This window comes from Tasmannia lanceolata, unplaced genomic scaffold (assembly GCF_043159265.1).
Source record: "Tasmannia lanceolata isolate RefF3 unplaced genomic scaffold, GAP_Taslan_0.1 ptg000003l, whole genome shotgun sequence".
NCBI lineage: Eukaryota > Viridiplantae > Streptophyta > Magnoliopsida > Canellales > Winteraceae > Tasmannia > Tasmannia lanceolata.
Genome location: NW_027518680.1, coordinates 49,099,624 through 49,124,296, shown reverse-complemented (window position 1 = coordinate 49,124,296; position 24,673 = coordinate 49,099,624). Strand labels below are relative to the sequence as shown.

Here is a 24,673-nt window from a genome sequence, read left to right as displayed (position 1 = left end):
TAAGCCCATTCAGAAATTGGTAACCCCATTTTTATACTAGATAACCCCAATCCCAGAGACTCGAAAACCCCCTTCCAAAACTCTAGTATCCTTGGCCAATTTTCAAGAACTTGATCACCCCATTCGGAAATTAGTAACCCCATTTTTTATACTAGATAACCCCATTCCTAAATACTTGAAAACCCTCTTCCAAAACTCCAGAACTCTCGGCCAATTTTCAGGGACTTGATAAGCCCATTCTGAAATTGGTAACCCATTTTGATACCTAATAGCCCCAATCGTAGAGACTTGAAAACCCCCTTTTAAAGTCAAAACGTGTTTTATATGCCAAAGGGTATTTTCGTCCAGCTTTTACTGATAAGACAGATTTTGTCCCCCATTGGTAATTTTTGAAAAGCCTGGGTCCAGTTGATAATTCTGCCTAATGTTTGTCCCCCATTGGTAATTGGTCCTTCTATCTAAAGTCACATTCCCCGTGGCTAAAGAAAAAATGGTCATAATTAGATCTTAAGGGGGTTGTACATATGAAGATGGGGGAATCAAATTATCATTGTTTTTTTTTTATTTCCCTCCATTAACCGAGCCGCCCACTATAGTTTTAAGAGAGTAACCCATTGTCATTAAAAATATGGGTGGGTATATCAAAGCTGGGAGGGTGCTCAAATCAGCCCACACTCCCTCCTTTAAAAGGGCAATCGAGTGGGGTTTTCTAACAAGGGGGATCTCATTTTTTTTAAGAAAACAGAGAGGTTTTAAGAGAGGGAGGAGAAGAGTTCAAGCACCATGGATCTAATCCGATTCTAGCCTCCATCTCCACTTCGCCATCTCTCGCTACCATTGATCCCCTCATCTATAAAAGGCCATTGAGGATCTCATTTTTTCGTAAAAATCGGAGAGAAAGAGAAGAGAGAAAACCCTACCTCTAACCTTTTTGCGTCTTCTCCGGCTAGATCTGCAAAAGTTCCGGCAAACCTCTGACCGAATCAACTTCTACGGTTTGATTTCGGCTAACAAAGCACTAATTGATTTCATTAGCTCTTTCTTTTTCCCTTTCTTTTTTTTTTCTTTTTTTTTCTTCATGCTATAAACCCAAATTGCTAAGCCTCACCATTTTCTCTCTTCTCCGACCAATCGCTGGTAAGATTCTGGCAAAATTTCTGCCATTTTTGTAGTCAGCAAGCTTTTCTACACTTTGTTTTTCTTGTTTTCTCTATTCTTTGACCTCAAATCACAAGCACTTGCTTGAAACCCTAAATTTTTCTAACAACCGAAGCCCTTAACCATCGATCTATAAATCAGAAGCTTCAGATTTTTTTTTTCTTTCTTTGTTTGATCCATCTGTAATATCTGTTGATTAAGAAAGAGAAGAGAAGTTGCTGATTTTGAGAAGAAATTGAGAGATCGGGAGGAATTAAAAAAAGAAAAAAGAAAAGAAAAGAAGAAGATCGGAGATAATCAAGAGAGTAAGAAGGATTTGTAAAGAAGGAGAAAATCACAGTCATCTAGCACAGGTAAGTTAGATTAAACTTTACCTTCATGATCTTAAGGTTCCATTTTTTTTTCCCTCTTTCAGTGTTTATAAAGTTTTGGATTTGATTTCTATGGTTGATGCTAGTTTAAATATATTGCTAATCTTGTTAATCTATGATTATAAATCGATGAAATGATGGTCAATGTTTTGATTTATGCTGATACTTTAAGATAGCAAAGAAATTAGGACATGATTTATGATTACCAATACAGTCAGTCATAATGTACTGAGATTAATTATGTAACTGATTGAAGAAAGGAGTTTTGTGATCCTTAAGCTATTTGAGGATGTTTATGTAGAATTGATCATGTGCATTGAATAAATGTAGTGATGCTCATTTTAGCTTCCATAATTTCCAATTATTGCTGGCTTTGTTCTTTATTGCTATATTAGGTAAGATGACTTAGTGTAATTGTTATAGTATTGATGTTAACCCTATTGAAACTCCACTTACATTACCACTGGTAAAAATTGGAAGCTCCAGTAATTTTTGCGTATTTGAGTGATTTTCTTGAGAAGGGTTTGAGAAGAAGGCTGTCGCTTTGTCTCTTAAGATCAAGGTTCATTTTAAAAGAAAAGGAAAAGGAATATATTTTGGGGTTTGAAGATTTGATTTTTGAGAAGAAGAAGAAGAGTTGGAGGAGGGTCTGGATCTCTTCATGTTCAAGAATTTGATCACTAGCATCCTAGTTCCTTCACTACTTGAACCCAATTTCGCTATTGGCATACCAATTTCATTTTTGTTTCCATTAAATTTCGCCCTGTTAGTCGTTATTCATTGGATATCCGAGTTATCATTTCTGCCACCGTTGCTTTGGCCTTATCCAAGGTCTGTACGAAGGAGGTTTTTGTTCTTCATAAGGATGCATGGAGAGAAATTCTTGCCCTTGCTTTAAAGGAGAAGCTCAAAGGTGAACATGTATGGATTGCAAAAGGGCTTTCAAAGAAGGAATTATGATTCGTTCCTAATTTATCGATAACTCGGATGGGGTCTTCTATCTTTTGCTAGTTTCTTGTGTCATTGGCTTCTTGGGTTCATTTGAGTTTGCTTATAGGAGCTTCTTTGATGATTCCTGAGATTAGTGGAAGATTACTCTTTTCTCTATGATGCTACAAAAATCTACCGAGAAGATTCTCTATTTATTTTCTCTAGATTGCTGACTTTATATCAAAGTGGTGAATATTTATCAATTTAGAATCTAATGTTCCTCAGTTCCAGATTAGGAAGCTAAAGGGCATGGAAGCATGGTTCATATTTTTTGGCACTTTTTCAGGACTTTGATTGCTATAGATCTTAGTGCTTTTACGAACTGCATGTGGAACTTTTTACATGGTTGGCTAATGTACATTGGTGGTTGATTTAGTTTCTTTTTTTCTTGAGCATGCTTTTCTTGACCCATGTAAGATCTTTCTAATCATAGGATTTCTTTTTTCATTTTAGACTACAGTAATTGAACTTGGGGATTTGCTTGGCAATTTCGCCGAAAGCCATTTCGCGAGTCACTTTTGCAGCAGAGAACAGCCACACAGCCTCACTTTTTAGCAGATTTCAGATTTTATCTTTTTTTCATTTAATTCATCTGAGGTGGCCATTCTCTCGTGCAAATGTGAACTGCGAAATGGCTTTCCACGAAATTGCCTAGCAAATCAGTTGAACTTAATAGGGATTCGCTACGGACCATCGTAGAAGGCATTTTGAGGGCCGGCTGTTGCATCAGAGAGCAGTCACCTCAGATGAATTAAATGAATAATGACAAAATCTGTTGAAAAGTGTGCCTATGAGGCTGCTTTCTCATGCAACAGCCGACCTGCAAAATGCCTTGTGCAATTGTCCCTGGCGAATCCCTTATTATTATTATGATTTGGATACTAAACATTGAGCACCAGTCATGAAGCTATGGGCTCAACTCTAATAGAGACTAAAGGGCGTGTTATGCAAGGCTTCTCATTCTCTCCCAAAATGCCTGGGGAAAAACTATAGTTGTTATTTTTAGATCTTTTACATTCCATCTGTTTGACTACATCTTGATTTCTATGTGCTTTCGGAGGTAAAGCTGGGTTGAGCTTTCCCTGCCTCCATCACCAAACCATATATGTTCATGAATATTTTAGGCCATCGCAAACCTGGCATATTGCCCTTGGCCTCTCATGAGATGATTGTAGACCGTTGATCAAGCGTAATGAAAAAGACTTTCTCTAAGATGTTTTCAAGATGCTGATTTTTTGCATCACCAAGGCAGTGTTTGGCAACCGTGAAAAGTAATTCCATGGAATAATTATGGGCCCAGCTATGTGAGGGGCAGAGGAGGGAGAAGGATAAAGATTAGTGCATATTTGGCAACTAGGATTTTTCCCCCCTTGCCTTGATGGCAAATTAATGCTTCAAATACCATAATGTAGAAGAGGCATGGAACAGTTTGGCGAACGAGGAAGTAATTGTTAGTGATGTTTATCCGATTATGCAGGCTGCCATGAAAGTATTTTCCACGAAATACTAGTTTATCAAGTGGTGGGACGTGGGAGAGGGAGAGAATTGAGAGGGCATGAGTGAGGAGAGTGTCTGGAAATAGGGAAAAATGAAATCTCCATAGAACTATCAAGAACATCATGGTGCATTGGAGCGGTGGGCCATTTGGTGAAGCGGGTCAGGCGCAATGGAGGTTAGGACCCTTTGCATTGATTTGGTACATATGGAAAGAGAGGAACAATCCAATATTCAATGATCAAAAGAGATAATGGGCAAGAATATTGATAGATATCAAAATCAATATCAATTCTTGGGGAAGAAATGACATGTTTACTTCTAGTTATAGTATAGGAGAAATCCTTAGAAATTGGAGAACGATAATGGTTGAAAAGAAATGGAGTTTAAAGCTTTGCCGACATGGTGCCCCACCCCTCTAATCAGATGGGTGAAACTCACTCTTGATGGAAGCTAAAAATACAATCCTAGGAGTGCGGGCATTGGAGGCATCGTCCGTCACTCTAGGAGATGAGTGCTCTTATTCTTTTAGAGTCCATTCGGAGTGTGTGACAGGGAGAAACAAGAGATTTTTGTAGGGTTTAAGATGGTACAAAAAGTTTATGACTGTCCCCTTAATAATACAATGTGATTACGCAAATGTTATAGCATGGGCCAGCAACAAAGCAAGTGGACCATGGAAGTTAGTAGACATCATCTCAGAAACTAGAGATGTAGTTCTGAAAATTGGACCGGCCTTCGATCATATGAAGAGATCAGCAAATGAACACGTTGATAGTTGCCAAACGGAGTCGAAAAGGAGGGTCTGGAGATTGTTAATTCTCAGGACTTGAGGATGTGAGGGAAGTGAATTAAAGGCTAGGAGGGTGGATGGTTTTTTTGTGTGGGTTTCTGTTTTGAGGGTCCTGCTGTAAGTACTGCATGGGACCTTATTGTCCCTATGGCTTTCTTGTTTCTGCTTTGTCACCTTTCAAAAAAAAAAAAAAGGAGTTGCAGTTACCTTCAAGCGATCCCTTTGTTCAGAAGATGAAGAAGAAGAGGAGGAGCAACAGAGATAGCGTGCGACGCAGGAGTAGCATGGATCGGCCTGTGCCATTGGCATTGTCTACTTAGCACTTAGGTGCTAAGAGTTTTTGCACCTTAAGATCACACCATTCTTTTCTGAAGAAGTCTTAATGTTTATTTATGTACAAAAATACTGGTGTCAGTTGGGCCGGACTCAACCTCGGGTTCGGTAAAAAAAAGAAGATGAAGAATAGACTGAATCTGAATTTGATCCGATAAGGAGATAAATTTTGGATCCAATTAGCATGTGAATCCGGCCCACTTGAGGGTTTGAGTATGTTCGTAGCTTATTTCAAGATGCAACTTAATTTTGCATCTTTTTGCTACTCAATGTATCATTGACATTCCACAAACTTTTCTTCTTTTAATTGGGTGGGAAGTGTAATAACCTTTTTACGGATCTTTAAAAATTAAAAGACAAGATGGGTTAGTGAAAATGGGCTAGTGAAAATATCAAAATATGGTTATGCTGATACATTTTCCTTTATAAATGGGGAATGTCTATGCAATTTTGCAAGGGTGATGATAAATTCGCACTCCCTATAGGATTATTCACACCCCTTACAACGTTTGAAAAGAAATTACACATTCAAATACTAAATACATAGGGATTTGCTAGGCAATTTTGCAGAAAGCTATTTCACAGCTGAATTTTGCACGAGATAACAGCCACTATTTTCTTTGGAATATTGAACCATTCCATGGGTGTGGTGTGCCTAATCACTGCATATAATCTAGACCAACCACATCTCACAGATGCCCACAATCAGTCAATCCTGCATCCCTTCTATCATCCAAAGCTTTTTGTTATGATTTCAATAAGTAGAACAACATCTATACTCTGGGATTTTTCTTTGTTTGAACATTGTGTATTCCAAGAAATGGTTACTACGCTTAAATTAATAAATTTATACACATAACCAAAGATTTACGTTAATTCATACCTTACCCGCCGTTCGTTGTAAGTGGCGAAATCTCCACTGGTAAGCTGGCATTCTCTCTGATATTTATTGCCACCTTTAATAAGAAGCCGAAACTTGCAGATCTCACTCGGCAAATCTGCCATATCACGACTTTTACTCCGAAAGAATGGCAGAAATTACTGCAAATTCGCACATCTCTGCTTGAATGTAGGCCACCCACATATACGGTATAGTTATAACTCATCGGCCTGTAACCAAGTTGGCATCCAATTGACACATCAGACACTAATAACTGTCATCAAGCTTAACCCGTACGGGTGTGGCACTTTGGCTTGAAGTCATGGGTATGCTTCCCATTGACGCGAGTACGAATCCCCTGGGTTTACCTGATGCGTGTGGTTTACGGGCGATTGTGCGCATCCGTAGGGAATAGTCCCGCCATAAAAATTGGGGTGGGGATACCCTATGTCATTAAAAAAAAGTCATCAACCTGGGCGGCGCTTAGACCGCCTGCGCCGCCCCAGAAGCTTCAGCATGTTATCAGTGACGTCGGGTGGGGAATCGTCATCTTCACCCTTGTTATTGTCAGAGGTGTGAGTCAACCAGCCCAATGCCTCTATAGCAGCATCCCTCTCAGCAAGTTGTTTGTTCTTCTTTGGTTTCCCCACGAATTGCATCCCTTTGAACTCCACCAGTGCCCTGAATTCATAGGTCTTGAGGTGTTTAGTCTTGTACTTTGGAGGGCTGTGTCCTGCTCTCATTAGCAGGGTCTGAAGCAAGCTTTTAGGGTTTGTGCCATCCTTCATTTTATTGTCGTTTTCATCAGTAGTAACCCTAGCCTTCTTGCTTTCCCGGCCGAATACGAACCTTCCTTCACATTGGTCTCCTGTTACCAGCTCCTGCACAGCAAGCATAAGGTATTTGCCTTGCTTGTGAATGTCTAGTGTTGGATCTTGAAGCTGCAAGCACACACATTAAGTTTAGAAACTCGATTTGAGTTTTCAAAATACTTCCACTAAATCAAGACTCAAATTGAATTGCAGCTTTTATGCGCAAATGAAAGAACTCATTCAAGTAATAAAAAATCAAAATTACAAATAGGCTCGCTCAAACTCAAAAATTTGTCGACTGCTCAACCAAGAGCCTTCGACTCTGGGTTGAGTTTTGAGTTTTCAAACCTAGCATGAAGTTCACATGACTTCAACCATATGGTGGAAAGCTGGGATTGGACCCGTGATCTTCACATTCTGATGCTCACAGCCATGAGAGCTTGGCCCAAAACATGTGAGGTCTTTACCCTATATAGTGTAGCTTACCTTCTTTTGGAGAAGTCTGTCGAGTTCCTGCTTAATGTTCCAACAGCAGGAACTCGTGAGCTTCACATTCTGATGCTCACAGCCATGAGAGCTTGGGCCAAAACATGTGAGGTCTTTACCCTATATAGTGTGGCTTACCTTCTTTTGGAGAAGTCTGTCGAGTTCTGCTTAATGTTCCAACAGCACTCTGCCAAAGTCGGATCCATGAAGAAATCAATATAGCCATCCAACATCTTCAAATGCCCTGCCTGAAATATATATAAAAGCCATTTTAGTTGCCGCTGGAGTTTGGAATAGTTTAAGTTAGCAGAGAAAGATTAAAAAAAGGTCTCGTACGAAATTACCATCACTCCACGAGCAAGAGCACCGCCAAAAAGGATAAGTATTGAATCAGATACACCTGTAGAATCGCGTATGAAAACGGTATTGACTTTGATTTTCTCACTGAAGACCAGCCAAGGGTAGGGAATGGTCTGGTAACGAGCATTCACAGAATTCTGAAAGAGGTCCAATACCATGTGTGGGTTAAATTGAATTGAGAACTATATGAATATCCATAGTTTTAGGACGTGAAGCATTTAAACAAAAAGCAGGCATACTATTTTGATGAATGTAGACGTGCACTATTTCTCCTCAGAAAAAAAATGTAAATATGCATTATGACAAATGCATCCATGTACTATGTAAGCATATAAACATCCATTTCATGTATCCATATCTATACCCACCACCCAAACATACAACAATATCTTTTTTATATAATATTATAATAAGCAATGATAGATACAAGGGAGCCCTTGCATAAAGAGCCGCAAAAGGGCTATTCATTGGATCCACGTCATTTTCAGTTACATTTTAAAATTGGTTGAAAAAGTAAAATCAGTTACATTTGATGACTTGGATCCAATGAAGAGCCCTTTTGTGGCTCTTTATGCAAGGGCTCCCTTGTATCTATCATTCCTCTATTCGCAAGGGTAAACATAAATAGTAAGTCATTTATGAGATTGTGAATGGCATTATGAATACACATATATCCAGATATGTACCCGTATTTGTTCTTTCGTGTATAAGGATGGGTATGGAGTCTAAACTGCAGAAACATAAGTAGTGCACAGTAACATACACATGGCAATTTCAAAATGAGGACCGATCATTTAGGGCTAGTTTGGGTGTGCAACTTGGTTGGATTTTGGGTGCAATTTAGTTAGACAATATTCATCATTAAATCAAACGTGAAAAGAATTCCACCCTAGGCCCCAACCCAACAATTCTTCCCATTTATTTAATTACGGGATTCCTACCCAATGCCATAATTTCTTTTTGAGACGGACCTACCCAACGCCACATTAATACAGAAGAAACACACTTGTTCCATCAAGAGCTATTATCTCAATATTTCAATCCACTCTTAACACAGTTTTTTGTTTTTATTTATTGCGGTTTAGAAGGAAAGAAAGGCTAAAAACCTATACATTTTTTTTCCAAAGAACTAAAAAAAATTTCGACTCCAAACACTACCATTTTCTTTTTCAATGTCAACCCATCTTTCTCTTTTCAAACATATTCCATTTCACGAATTTGCATAGCAATTTCTTCCCCCACATTCTTTTGGGACCGCAACCACATAGAACATGTACTACCTTCCCATTAATAACATTTCTAACTACTATATCCCACACTTACCGCATATAGCATAACCTTGCCATCATCCATTGTCTTGAAAGACATAGACTTCTCTCTGTGCTGCACATTAAGGTTATACATGAATTAGGTAAACTACGAATGTTATGTCACCAGCATCAATAACAGAATGCATGTAAATAAAATGAATTCCTCACCACAACAGATGATATACCAGGAAAGAGACCAGAACAGATGACAGCACGAACCAGGGGCTGGTTGTGACTCAGACTATTGCAGGTGCCTGGTTCTGAATCTAATAACCCAGCATCTTTCAAAATAAAATTAAATTGTTTCCGAAGGGAATGGATAGCCTGAAGAGTCTGGGCAGAAAGGAAATTCCTCCAGCAATATTCGTAGGCTGAACCCTCTCTTTCTGCATCTTTCCACCCTTCATATGCACGAACAAGAGCCATATGATCACTATAGTCCTTTGCAGAGAATCTTGATTTTGCGGTCCCTGCTACATGAATGAAAGAATATAAACATCAGTAATTCCTATCGGTGTTTCTCGGTATATCCTTAATTTTTCCCTGCTTTTGAGCCCAACAAGAAAAGCGAAAAATGAAAAGTGGAGGTTGCAACATATATCATTAGCAACCGTGACAATGGTGTGGATCATCATACAATACAAATAACTTTCTTAGGATGTAAGTGGAGAACACCATCAAGAGTAACAGCGAGAAGAGTATGTTGATTTAATGACATGGGATCCTAGAATTCAAAGAGTAAAATAATAAATCTTCCATCAGGTAAAGATAAAGTTCTAAACAAGAATGACATTGTTAATTTAGAGAGGGGTCCGGAAACACGAACTAAGGCGATATGGCAGTGTATAAATTTGCAATTGATAAGTGGTCAATAAAACCAGCAGAGAACTAAGAGGAAAATGGTCTCCACAAAGGCAACATATAAACTTACGTCCTTTTTGTCCTGAGGTAATAGAAAAGGATCCCTAACACTGAGTCCGGACACTACTGTAAGAATAGGGTCGAGACACAGGAAGACTGCACCCATGATAAGCTTCTTGCCTAGCTTTGGATCCACTGGAAGCATCGACAGATATTGCCCTGAAAAATACAAACACATGGATGAGTATCTATGGAATTAGGCACAAGATGCATGACACATGGTAACTGTTAAGAAATAAAGGATTGGCTATCTTCATTCAAAAAAAAAAAACGGATTGGCTATCAGGTATGTCCTCCCAGAGAATATATACCTCACAAAACTCAACAAGAAGTGAACTCACCAAGATTCGTCAAGTTCTCCTTCTCATCTAATGCTCCAATCATCTTAAGGAAATCGACTGCATTTTGGACCTGCCAGTACACTGGAGTTTGTTAATATCGCGTGCACAAAAAGGAAGTGTGGACAGCAACATGCAAAGGCACCATGCCAATAAGAGAGAGAATTATTACAACATGTAATTATCTACTATCTCTTTGAGTACATATCCAGTCAGAATAAATATACGCAGCAGAAATAATCAAACAAGCACGCCGCTAATTATCTTTACTTCTTCTTTTTTAATTATCTTTCAATTATAATAATAACTGACCATTCAAAAAAAAATTATAATAAATAACTGCAACGAATAGTTGATTCATCAGATATGCTGGGTTTGTCGTGTCAGACACATCGAGTCGATTCTCCACACAGGCAATTTTTCAGTTGTTTATTTCTGTGCAATTTAAATGAGAAGAAAATTATGTGAAAAATGAGCCCAATGACCTCTCCAACCGATGGCCAAAAAGTTTAAGAAATTGCTACTGGAATATTTTTAGAATGTATCATACGCATGAGACAATGTACAGGTATTCATTGAAACAGCATCCAAATAATGCCATTAAATTCTCCCTTTTGAAATGAGATGAACATCCTCATAACTATAACACTAAACTTGGGCCAGCCTAATTATACGAATTTGACATGAGGTTATTGTCATTTGTCAAGACTCAAGTATTTCATCTATAAATTGTGAAACACAGATTACGGTTAATGGAAGCCACCACATAGATAGAAGTATGCACATTGCAAAGAGAAACGTTCTTGGCTCATAAATAACAATAGAAGAAGTAACGACAGAAGAAATACTTACTGCCATGGGTTCAGGTGGCTGTAAAGCAGCTGACAAGAACTCCCCAATAGTTCCAAGCTGTAAACTTTTGATTTGCAAGCAGAGAGAGTTCAAAGGAGTCCTCAAAAGTTCAGGAAGCTGGTATTCTGCAAAAGCATCATATACACATCTCGGATACAGATGATAGCACTCTCCTGGCTGAACACGGCCAGCTCTACCCCTTCTCTACAGAAGCAAGTCAAAGACAGCGGGAAATAAGATGATCGTTCACATAAACAATATGTTGAGATATGCAAGTTAGAATATAAATGTGGTTACAAACTAGTTCAAGACTTATATATAGATTCATGGATGCAAAAGATTTTCTTTTAGCTATTTTTCATGAAGTATGCCGTAACAATCTCTCCATTTAAAGATGTCGAAGCTATGTTACGTGGATACCTCAAAGTGGGTGCCAAACCGATGCAAACAGTAACATAGCTTGATTTAGTAATCTCATATGCAAAAAAGAGTTCATACCATTCAGATAAAAACAGAGTTTACCTTGTATACAAAAGAAGTACGGAATGAAAATAAGATTTAACAGTTGAATGGTGCAACATAAAACTCAGAAACCAAGATGCTGCAATGCTAAGCAGGTCAAACATGTGGCATGAAAGACACTGTACTCGATAACGCCCTGAGTGACTAAAAGCTAACAGAGTGGAAAGAAGGTTCCTTCATTCTCTTTGAATAAAAACTACACTGTTCATCATGGAATCCACTTGATTATCTAGAGATTTGTGCTGGTGATAGTTAGAAAGTACACAGTACACAATTGATCAAACAAGTCAGCGTGCAGGGGTAGGATTAGTTTTATACTTTTAAGGTATATACTTTTTGAGAATGTCATATACATCGCTCAGTACATGTGTACCCATAAAGAAGACACAAGAGGATCCAAGTATACGACTAACGAAAAATCCAACGGGAATTTCAACTACAACAGAAAGCAACATAGCATACATAAATATAGCATCCTACAAAAAATATCCATACGGGGGAGTGTGGATACTTTTGCAATAAGTACATTTTTGCAGCTCTTGGTTAGAAAGATTTTGCTGTTGTACCTTATGAGAAGGGATGAGCTTGCTAGCTTCTGATTGCTTTATAGTTTATCAGAAGTAGTCATGTGGTATGTAAGAAGTTGGAATAAGAACAGTAGAACACCAATGAAACAGATGGACAATCTCAACTGACAGTCCCTTAGATGAGCAAAATGCAATAAGATTGATAACTTCTTGCCTACAACAACAAAACATGCAGTAATGGAAACTTTTTTTCTTTTCTGATGAAAGCATCTTCATTAAAGAAAAACCAAACAGGATAGGTGCTGAGGAAGCCCCCTATTACAAGGAGAAACTCAACTCAACTCAACTCAACTCAACTCAACTAAGCCTTTGTCCCAAACTAGTTGAGGTCGGCTAATGAATCCCTTGGAAAATTTTCATGAAGAAGGTGAAAGAATCTACCCGGCTCAAATTGACCATGTCTAGTCCTGACACTAGTTGGGTTCGTCTACATGGATCGGTTTCTTCCATTCTGTTGTATCCAAGGTCATGTTCTTTGTTATGTTCCTAGCTATCAAGTCTTTCCTCGTTGGTTCTACGCAAGTTGTTTTCAGTCTGCCCCCTTCCTCTTTTTACTCCATCAACTTGGCACGAGTCACTTCTTCTCACTGGAGCATCCAAAGGCCTACGTTGGATATGCCCAAACCATCTTAAGCGATGCTCTCTCATCTTCTCCTCAATTGGTGCCACCCCCACCATTTTATGGATGTCTTCTTTTTTAATTTTATCTAACCTTGTGTGGCTGCATATCCATAGAAAAAGAATAAAAACAGCAGAAATAAAATGAACACAAGACAATAAAAAAGGTATTAGATACTGCGAATCTCTCCCTGTATGACCTGAATTTAGTGAGATTATCGACTATGACATTGACTAGACGAATTATATGGGCAAAAGAAATGTCAACCCTCAACTGATGTATCTAATATGAGTTATGTAGTTAGCTACTCTCCAATGATCGAGGCACTTGGAGGAAGCCCACAAGAAAATATTAGCAGTCTCCTTCTACCCTAATATGTCTTCCCGAATAATCTCCAGAAGCATTTAGACCTTCAAGGAGGGCTCTAGCCTCAGCCTCACTGAAATTAGCAACACGAAGGTAAAAAAAACAGAGACTACCTTGTCTCTAAGCCCATCCTTGATGCCGGCCAGACGAGGAGTCATCAACATGATCAGGTAAACCTGCTCATGACATGACTTTAGGGTAAATAGATCATATAAGAATGAAACATATGATTGCAGTTACAAGCTTATCTGCTCATCCTGGCTTGATTTTTTTTTTTTGGAATGCCGCACATCTTGGCTTGGTGGAGAATTCAAAACAAAATGATTTGATAGATTCAGTTTGTTTAATATAAGAACTTATAAACAAATATGATTTGGTTTTACAGTTTACGATAGGTCCATTTGTCACATTTGTTTCCAGCACACCTTGCAAAAACGTAAAAGAAACAGAATCAAGCAATTTCATCTAGAAGAGTAACATGCAACTCCTGATACTCAACAGCACCTCAAAGTAAATGGTGGACAAGTTCTCTGCCTAGCAATCCATGAAACATGAAAAAACAAAAAAAAATGGTACTTCCGTATTTGCAAGGAAAGTTGACAAGCTATGGTATGAGATATCTTACTTGGCGAGCAGAAGCTTGTGATATCCAGGATGGCAGCAAGCAAGGTGTATTGTTTAGGGCATCATATGTGGTCTCTTTTGCTTTTCCACAATCAACCACAAAAACAATATCATTGATGGTAATACTTGCCTCTGCCATGTTTGTAGCAAGAACTATTTTACGTACATTTGGTGGAGCCTTCTCAAATATGAGTTTCTGCAAACATAATCACCAACATATCAGTTGGTAGGTAATTATATAAACCTACATCTCCTTCATTTATGCAAAATAAACAGGTAATTGAGCAGTTCGAATGCAAGTAAGATTTTTTTTAGGTTTTTGAATAATGGAGATAAACATGTTGAAAAGAAAGAACACCAAAAGCGATTGTGACTTACATGATAAGTGCAATCTACCAAATCGTAAATGACTAAAATTAATTCTACAACAGATGGTAGACATCCGTAACGTAATCCCATCTAAGCATTTTCAGCATGCATCAACAGACAACTCATCTCTATTGTCAAGTTTATGTGCTTTACAATGTGCTGGTCAACTAATACTTGAAAGCGATTTCTGATATCCTTGAATCAAGTCCAATTCTCTACTCACTACTCAGATATAAAAAAAGGTGCCCTGTGTCCATGGATAGCTCAGCTTCATACTAATCAAATCATAACAGAATTAACAAAAAAACAAATGGTTACTTGGATGAAAGGAAGGAAATGACCCACACTATCTTGATAAGATCATTAAAGTTTAAGATAAATTTTTTGTTTGACAATACATGAATATTAGTAATGAGTATCAATAAGCGTGAGTAAATAAAGAAGAGAAAGAGAAGCTAGAGAGCGACAGGTTGACTATTCAAGTACAAACAAAACTAACAGTCCACTACAGTGACAGTTAAATTGAATAGTAGTTTCTTAACACTATTTCCTAACACTAGCAAACTTTCCACACCCTCACTTGCTAAAAAGTCCATTTAGTTATTTTCTGATCTCCTTATGTGCTTCAAGGACAGCTATCCTTTCACAAAAATTCAGAACATCCAAAATAAAATCCACTAGAGGCTATGGCCCCACAGACGTCATCGATGCCCTTTGATATAATGTTGCTTGAGTTCCTTTCCACCAAGAGATGACCATCTAAATCTGACTTAAAGATACAAAACGTTATGGTCCAATGGAAATTGAAAATGAGTTCTCTAACCATGTATTGTATCATTGTATCCCTTTCCAGATAGCTGCTCCATAGTTTAGCAGAAAAACTTGTGATAAATCGTGAAAATGGTAAAAATTGCAATTCATAGGCAAGAAGTTACAAAATAGTACATGGATATGCAACTAATCAGTTCATAAGCAACTTTACAATGTTCAAAAGATAAAACACACCTGTTCAGATGTAGCCATTGAACCATGGCATGTAAGCAACAGAACCCGGTTTGGATCTCCTAAGAGCGGATGTGCCTTAAGTTGATCTTTCAAACAACTAATATCATCCCACCCTGTCATGAATACTAAAACAGCACCTGCTCGTTCTTTCCGACATATATGACACAAAACAGCCTCAATGAGATTAAATCCTATGCAATCCGGTGTCCAAGAAGCCAGAGAATCACGTGCCCTAGAACTATAGTTTTCGAAGCTTGATTTGCTAAGTGCATCCTGCACAAAAATAGCAGGAAATATAATCGTATTCTCACAACAGTTCAATGCAGGAATCTTGTAATATATACATTTTCAATCAAATGCTTCCCGAGATAATGATATACCTCAACAAGTGCAGTGATCTGATTTTTTCTCTTCCTTGGCAATAGCTGCCTCTGTGTTTTCCACAACTTCTCTTGACCATAATCATCAATTTGAATAAATGAAGTCAACTTATATCCCGTTGTCTCCAATATATCTTCTAAAAAGTGCGCCCTTACAGGGTATGTAAAGCCCTGGGGTGAAGATTAGATACAAACATTGAAATGAATACTGAATGAGTAACAGAAAGGAATCCTAACTTGCTCAGTTTCATGTAATCATCTTGAAAGATAAGTTTCATGTAATCATCATGGCATCTTAAAATCATGCTTCCAGCTAACAATTATAAGTAATGTATTATTGACAGCTCATGGAAGCACAAACGCAAGTGCTGGTGCAAATTTGATTAATGTATATCACAGTCTTACAGTAAAAACAATATAAAATATATTGCAGACACATTATATGAAAATCGATTAAACTTAAAAATTTCCTGTTAACAATTATTTGTAATGTATTATTGACAGTTCATGGAAGCCCAAACGCAAGCACTGGTGCAAATTTGATTAATGCTGAGCACAGTGATACAGTAAAAACAATATAAAAAATCTTGCAGCTACTTAACTAAATGAAAACCGGGTAAACTTAAATATTTCAACAAGTATGACAGAAGTATAAACATCTTATCTTCTTAATATATTAAGTCAATTTATATCAAGTTATTGAAGATGATTCAGTGTTAGAGGTCACACACCTTGATAGTGAGGAAAACGAAAGGAGGTCTTAAAAACTTTGACGACATCATGAAGTTACCAGAAAAAAAACATCATGAAGTTGGAGAAAATAAGTTTGAGGTAAAGTCTAGACTAAAGTGGCTTAAAGAAGAGAATAAGAACGCCATGTTTCTCCATGGAATGGCCAATAGGAGGAAAACTTGCATCAAAAGAATTTTCAAAGCTTAAATCATATTGGAGAAGAATGAGCATCGTAAGGTCACATTTGCATATCATTTTAAGAGAGTATTTTCAAGATGAAAAATGATAAAGAGTCAGATCCAAACGGTTCCTCCATGAAATTCCACCAAGAGAATTGGAGTTCCATCAAAGACGACCTTATGAAGATAGTGAAGGAATTCTATGGGAGGGTTGCTTTGATAGATAGGCCAACTCTACTTCTACCTGGCTGATTCCCAAAAAGGTTGATGCTATAAAGGTTAAGGGTTTTGGACCCATTAGCTGGGGTTTTGGTCTCCACAGAATTGCCTGGGAAGATTCTTTTTGATAGATTAAAGGTATTGGTGAAGATTCTATCTCAAGTTAAAGGTGCTTTTTGAACAGATATAAATACTTGATGGAATTCTTCTTGCTAATGAATGCCATCAATCTAAAACAAACAAGGTAAACTAACAGTGATTGTAAAATTGATATGAATGACAGTTACAACCACGTGGATAGATCTTTTCCTTGACTACGTGAGGGATAGAATGGATTTTGGGACAAAATGTATGATATGAACTCATAGATGTATCTCTAAAACTCATTTTTCCATTTTGTTAATAGGAGTCCTATCGGTGTCTTAAGACTTCATTACTTCAAGAGGACTTAAACAAAGAGATCTACTATCTCTACTTTTCACAATGGCAGGGGAAGCTTTTAGAAAAATGCTAGGGTTGGGGAAGCATGGAGGTTGATTGAAGGCTTATGGAATTGTTTAAACTCCCCAAGTCAACCATCGACTCACCTGCCTTGACTAGATTATAACTTGCCCGAGTTCTCATCCAAGTTTAAGTTTCGCCATACCAAGTCAATAAAAAACTACTTTGATTTGCCTTGGTTAATGAAAATTTGTTCGCATCAATCATTGACTCACGTGAGTCGACTCTTTTTTCACTTGGTCGAGTTATCGTCTGGGTTTAAATCTCAAAACACTAATTTGTCGTGGAAAATTCTATCCCTCCCAACTCACACTTGAAGGCTATCAATGACATTGGTTTTTTTGTGGAGGCAAATGCGACCAAGAATCTACCATGCATCCTAAGTTGATTTGAGTTGATGATGGCTTCGGGTAAGAGGTCTACATTGAGGTAATGTAGTAAAGATGGAGTTTAGTTGTAGTGAGGTGGAAATTTTTAACGATTATTGAGGTTTTCGTTGGGATTGAGATCTCCATCCATATTTGTGGAGGTTAATAACTGAAAGAGTGGGAAGAAAGGTAGTTATTTGTAAGAGAAACTACCTATCATTGGGCGAAAGGATTTCTCTCATTAATGCCTCTCTAACCCATCGGTGTATTGTATGTCCTTTTTTAAGTTCATGGAATGATGGAAAACAAATTGAAACAGATGCAAAGAGATTTCCTTCAAGGAGGTGGTAAGGATGGTAAAAAATTTCATCACCTAAAGGAATGGGAGAAAGTAAATCGAATAGGAAGGGTGAAATAGAAGATTGAAGATCAAGGACTAGGAACAAAGCTCTTCTAGAGACATGGTTTTGGAAATATGAGGTGGAGGGCGCTATTTGGAAGGGTGGAATAAAAGAAGGTTTTAAATTTCAGTTTCCTACGCTACATAAACGGAAATTATTCGGTTTCAATTGGAAATTTAGGTGATAATCCTGTAAAATCTCGGATATAAATGGGAACATATGCAAATGATAGAATTTTAGAATGAAACTTCGAAAAATGCTAGGATAAGCACAAATACATCCTTAGAATCCATCACATAAGCAAGACAACCATCTATAATGGCTTAACAACTCACCAAGAAACAACTCAAGAATCAAGATAAATTTAACTAAGCAAAATAGAGGCCAATGTATGGAAATAACATCAGAACAGCAATTTTACCAACAACGTGGAATCTCGATTTCCTACCTGCTAACTTCAACAGCTTAGACTTGCAGCTTTTTTTGGCAACTGCCATCATTAGCCTCATTCAACATTACAAATCAATTTCCATTTTTCATTAGTGCAAGGAACAAAGACAAGCAACCCACTAATCAGGATCTCCAAATAGACCTACTAGACGGAAAAATTGAGCAAATAAATGCATGTCAAAAATGTAATTGCAAGTCAAAATAGCATCATGAGAACATATGATATCCTTTACCATGAGTTAAGCTCAGAAAATAATATCTATTAGAAATCTGTAAGTCAAAAACAAAGACCACCATTGCTATTGCCATCACTGATGCATCATGCAGAAAACAAAAGTACAGGACTTTTTCTTGAAGGGGAGTTTCATAATATTCCAATAGTGTTAGGCATAATCTTACTGGAATATGAATTGTTGGTGCTCCGCCAAAGAAGTTTGAAAATAACTCAGCATTAAGAGTGGCGCTCATTAAAATCAATCTCATATCCCGACGACGTGGGAGAAGATCCTTCAACACAATTAATAAGAAATCTGGAGTATACAATTACTGTCATCAGTAAAAACTACATAGCAGAGAACTGAGATTTGATCGAGTTCGTCAAGAATCACACCTTCATTCATGCCTCGTTCATGAATTTCATCAACAAAGACATGTGTTATACCATTGAGATTACGGTCCCTTAGCAACCTTCTAAGCAAAATACCGCTGGTACAAAACAGCAGATGTGTGTTTTTACCTTTCATCCCCTCTAATCGAACTTTGTAACCAACCTACCAAAAAAAGCTTACATTATAAATAGGCAGATTGCATTGCGAAAAAAAATGAGCACTGAGTGTAATAAAGCTTACTGATTCACCCAGATGCTCTCCTCTTTCTCTAGAAACTCTTTCTGAAACTGCCATAGCAGATATTCTTCGGGGTTGTGTACTGATGATACTACAGAATGCTCCACGGCCAGATTCTATCTCTGATTCCAATATATACTGAGGAAGTTGAGTAGTTTTGCCGCAACCTGTCTCACCAGAAATCACTACAACCTGCCATTATAAATGGTGAAAGCAAATCAAGCCCGTGACATAAAAAATGTATAACCAAAAGAAAGTAACTAACCGATATTTGTGTAACCTAATAATTTGCAAACACTAAATGTTAGAACAACAACAAAGCTGTGTTTGATGAGATTCATTTACAGGAATTCCACGACCATATCCAGTTCATAAAAGATATCAATGGCTGGCATATAATATCAGCTCCAGCAGAACACCCATGCAACAACTGACAAGCAAATTTAACCAAGTGGTGAACACATAAGATAGAGTGGCATAGTACATTAACCCTTATTATGTAAGATGAGGATCCAAATTAATACTGATCTTACAATTTTGCATGCACAGATTCGTACACCCAAGGCTTGTCGCCCACCCATGCCAAAGATCGAAAGCGGACACAGATCTAAAGCAAGGCACAATTTTCACCCATGAGATTGTGAGGGTTATCAGTTTGGTAAAAAGATAATCACAACTCTTTGCATGCCCTTTGAAAACCCCGGCATTTTTGAAGATTTTTTAACAAAAATAAATAGCTAAAAACATATATGATTAGTTTTTATTCAATATACATTTTTCTAATTTTAAATATCATAAATCCATAAAAATTCATTATAATTAAAGACCCATTCCAATGGTAGACACTCCACATCAATGTGACAAGACCTGAATGATAATGACAGAATGACACTCCAAAAATAAATAAGAACCCCTTTAATACCCGAGATGGTCCTCATCATTGTTGTTTCCTGACACTCCAAAAATAAACAAGGACCCCTTTAATACCCAAGATGGTCCCCATCATTGTTGTTTCCTGCAATTGTGTGAAATTTGAGATAAAGTATTTCCAAGAATACGGCAGAATGACACTCCAAAAATATGACAGAATGGCAATCAAAAAATATAAGAGAATTCAACGCCATCTATGTTCATTACATTGCATAATACAAGGGAAGCCTAGTGGAAAATTTTGCGAATCAATAGCAAGAGATTGCAGAAGCTCATTTACTTCCATCAGACAGAAAAGCTCATGAAACTAGGAAGGTGCATTTAGGTTTCATTATTGTCTGCACTTAAAGGCTGGTGTTCTACAACATACTGTATTGTATGCCAAATTGAGCATGCAATAAAATCAAAATTTATAAGACAATCTTAATCCGGCTTCCTTAACAAGTTTTCCATTATTGCAATAAATGATGTTCAACATACTCGGCTGAAAATACCCTGATAGGGAAGGATCTCAGCACCAAAGCAACACCTGATTCCGTGCAATCGCAGAGAGCAACCTCTCCTACTCCTTGTAAGCAGGGAGAGATTTCCTGAAATTCAGCATCTTCATGCCCTCAGGTGATTCCTGTTTAATTGAAGTTCACCAATTTAGTAATGCTGCGGGAATTAGCAATCATTTAAGTATAAACTTGAAACGTCAATAGATGCTATGGGAACATAAATTCAACAAAACGTAGTTTAAAAGTGACACTTCACAAAATTCTGAAAAAAAAAAAAAAAAACATTTATTAGAAGCCCAAAAATCTAGAGGGGCTAAAAATGATAATAAATTTCATCCGAGTAGTGAAAAATACAGAATTACAGGCCCATAAAACCAGGGTTCTATAACTCAATTCAAATTTTAAAGCTCAACCTAGCACAACTAAGAACTGTTGGCAGATCACTAGTAGCCCTGTGAAAGTGATCCATCACAAACTCGTGTTTGTATGATAATACACCATTCAATATTATCACAAAACGAAATGGATGTTCCCGGGTCATTGTGTGTGACACCTTGTGCACATGTCTGAAACCAGGACACAAGTCACACCTGAGTCACATGGGACCGGGATAGGAAACATGATGTACATAAAGTAAAATAAGAATGAAAATAGGAATATGAAACATAGTACCCATGAGGGAAAGAGAGAAAAATATCACATTTGAAAGAGAGCAATAGCAGAACATAATATAACATTACAACTATCCCAATGTACTGCAATGAATTGTTTAATTACATAATAATTTTTTTTTTTAAATCATAACAAATGATAAATTAACACCATATAGCTAATGTTTGCAGAGAGAGAGAAAAAATGAAAGCTGATAGATGATTAACCTGCCAAGCTCTCTGCAAATTACGCATACGGGAACTCTTTCTCTGGAGAATCTTTTCCATGACTGATTCATCAAGCAAAGAATCCTGGCACGTTCACATCTTCAATCTGATTGGCAACTGGGATATCTACAAGATTATCTCCGACCTTGTCAGAACTTAATTGCATTCTGTCAAGGTGTTCTTGAAGTAGACCCTCAACTCTCCTCTGCAAGCTAAGTGGAAGCACGACCTGTTAAAACAACATGAAATTTTGAGATACATTTGATTCCCTGCATGAAATGTAAAATAAAATGCATGGGTTTTCATAGAGAAAGGATATTACCTCTCTTTGTGGACGCTTCTCATCAAGATCAGGCCTGTAATTAGGCAGAGGAACCTATAGGTTCTTAGTTATAGAACCTAATGATTTCATAGATGTCAATACCATAATTGAGTCTAGAGATGCCATTTTCTATGAAAATAGGTTCACTTCAATTCCTAAAGAAATTGAACCTACAAATTCTGTAGATCATCCTTTAGAATCACAAACAGAAGTTGGTGAACCAGTGTACAGCCTAATAAAATAAGAAGAAGTTCAAGAGATAGAAGGGATAGGAGTTTTGGCCCTAATTTTGTAACCTACCTGGTAGAAGGGACAAGAGAAAAACTCCAAGGTTCTGTCTTGTTAAACTTAAGCATAGAAAGTGACCCTCAAACCTATGGAGAAGCCATAAAGTCACAAGATGCTGCTTTTTGGAAAGAAGCAATTAATGACGAAATGGATTCTATCATTGGTAATAAAACTTGGATTTTGGTTGATCTACCACCTGGGTCTAAACCTATAGGATGTAAATGGATCTTCAAGAAGAAGATCAAAGTAGATGGGACCATAGAAAAGTTTAAGGCAAGGTTAGTTGCCAAAGGGTTTACTCAAAAACCCGGTATTAATTACTTTGACACATATGCACCAGTTGCTAGGATATCTACCATTAGAGTGTTGATTGCCCTTGCTTCCATATACAAACTTCACATTCACCAGATGGATGTTAAAACTGCATTCTTAAATGGTGAACTTGATGAAGAAGTGTATATGGAACAACCTGAGGGATTTATTCTGCCAGGCCAAGAGCATAAAGTATGTAAGCTTATCAAATCTTTGTATGGGCTTAAGCAAGCCCCTAAACAATGCCATGAAAGATTTGATAAAGTCTTAGTGTCAAATGGTTATAAGATACATGAGTCAGATAAATTTATATACAGTAAATTTAAGGGTGGCAAAGGTGTTGTTATTTGTTTATATGTTGATGACATGTTAATTTTTAGTACCGATATTGAAAGCATTCAAAGTACTAAATCATATCTTTCTCAAAACTTTGATATGAAAGATATGGGTGAAGCTGATGTGATTTTGGGTATTAGAATCATAAGACAGGATAATGGTCTTATTCTAACACAGTCACATTATATTGAGAAAGTTCTTAAAAAGTTTAACCATTTTGAATGTTCACCCATTTCAACACCTTTTGACCCAAATATAAAGTTGTATCTTAATAGTGGCAGGACTATCTCTCAACTTAGGGTATGCTAGTGTAATTGGTAGTCTTATGTATGCTATGACTTGTACTAGGCCAGACATAGCATTTGCTGTAGGTAAACTTAGTAGGTTTACCAGTAATCCTAGTTTTTCTCATTGGAATGCAGTCTATAGAGTTTTAAAATATTTAAAGAAAATTATAGACTATGGTTTATGTTATAGTGGGTATCCAACTGTAATAGAAGGATACTCTGATGCTAGTTGGATAGACCATTTATCAACCAGTGGGTGGATTTTCACCCTTGGTGGGGGAGCAGTCTCCTGGGCCTCTAAGAAACAGACATGCATAACAACTTCAACTATGGAAGCAGAGTTTATAGCTCTGGCAGCATGCTGTAAAGAGGCGGAATGGCTTCGGAATTTGTTATTAGAAATTCCGTTATGGTCTAAACCAATGCCATCGATTTATGTCTATTGTGATAGTCAGGCCACACTATCAAGGGCACATAATCATGTTTATAATGGTAAGTCCAGACATATAGGACTTAGACATAGTGCTATAAGAGAGTTACTTATTAATGGAGTAGTAACTATTGGATTTGTGAGATCGAGCCAAAACTTGGCCGATCCATTCACTAAAGCTCTTGCAAGAGATCTGGTGTGTAAAACATCATTAGGGATGGGGTTAAAGCCATTAACCAATAGTCACCAATGATGGAACATCAACTCAACACTTGAATAAACATCAAGTCTTGAGTTCAATGAGTCCAAGTACATCATATGGAGTGATTGCAAGCACTATAATCTGTATTATTTGCCATCCCAAGGTAAAGTGCTTGGTACCTGTAATGTTTAAAAGGAGAAGGCTGAGTATTTAAACTCTTAATAGGCTTATAACATAGTGTTGGAGTGTTTCAGTTACAGGGGCACTCTTGATAAGCCTACCTATGTGAGTGTGGGAGTGGTGCCGTTTCCTATGAGACCTGGCTAGTCTCTAGAGCGCTCATGAAACCAAGATATAGACACAAGGCCAGTACATGTGTCGGTTTTAGAAATTGCCCAAAGAGGTCAAATCTTGTGTGTGAGACGTATCCGGTTAACCATATAGAATAACTAGTTCAAAGATACGTCTACTATGCAATTCTGGTTAACTTTGATATGTCCTCACTAAGTGAAGGTTCAAATCAAGAGATACCTTCATCTATGCATAAGATTTCCAAGCCTGATGAGAAAATTTTCTTTGATTTTGAAAATGGTGGGGGATTGTTAGTGATTTTGCATTTTCAAAATCATGTATTTTACATGTTTTAGTGTTTTAAAAAATGTTTTATCAAAAGCGTTTGGGAAAAAGAAAATGTTTTCTTGGAAATATTTGCTTTTACAAAAGGATGTAGAAGTGTAGTTGAAAAGATAGTCCCGTAGCGGATGAGAGAAAAGAAAGAGAAGGGCTTATAAAGCACTACCTTTTCTAACTCTTGTTGATTGCACATTGGGTTGAACCCATGGTTGGACCCGCGGGACGGTGCAACGCACCGTTCGCACACGCGCGCGCGCGGCGTGGGCAATGGGCTATAGGGCGCATAGTGG

At 37.5% G+C, this 24,673-nt stretch overlaps 1 long non-coding RNA gene and 1 pseudogene across 2 annotated transcripts; one reads left to right on the top strand and one right to left on the bottom strand.

Annotated features, from left to right (window-relative positions):
• Positions 1 to 656: 656 nt before the first annotated feature.
• On the top strand, positions 657 to 5,470 carry LOC143855504 (uncharacterized). The gene is made up of 2 exons (XR_013237901.1): positions 657 to 1,511; positions 3,586 to 5,470. It is a non-coding gene; the product is annotated as an uncharacterized LOC143855504 (long non-coding RNA).
• Positions 5,471 to 5,688: 218 nt separating this feature from the next.
• Positions 5,689 to 22,021, bottom strand: LOC143869854 (DExH-box ATP-dependent RNA helicase DExH3-like; annotated as a pseudogene). The gene is made up of 19 exons (XR_013244916.1): positions 21,998 to 22,021; positions 21,896 to 21,949; positions 21,574 to 21,802; positions 20,725 to 20,820; positions 19,269 to 19,457; positions 19,031 to 19,190; positions 18,820 to 18,950; positions 15,571 to 15,741; positions 15,191 to 15,463; positions 13,818 to 14,012; positions 11,099 to 11,302; positions 10,250 to 10,319; positions 9,915 to 10,067; positions 9,156 to 9,460; positions 9,001 to 9,060; positions 7,662 to 7,814; positions 7,504 to 7,565; positions 7,318 to 7,369; positions 5,689 to 6,960 (listed from the first exon to the last, which is right to left on the bottom strand). The product of XR_013244916.1 is annotated as a DExH-box ATP-dependent RNA helicase DExH3-like (transcript).
• Positions 22,022 to 24,673: the final 2,652 nt, after the last annotated feature.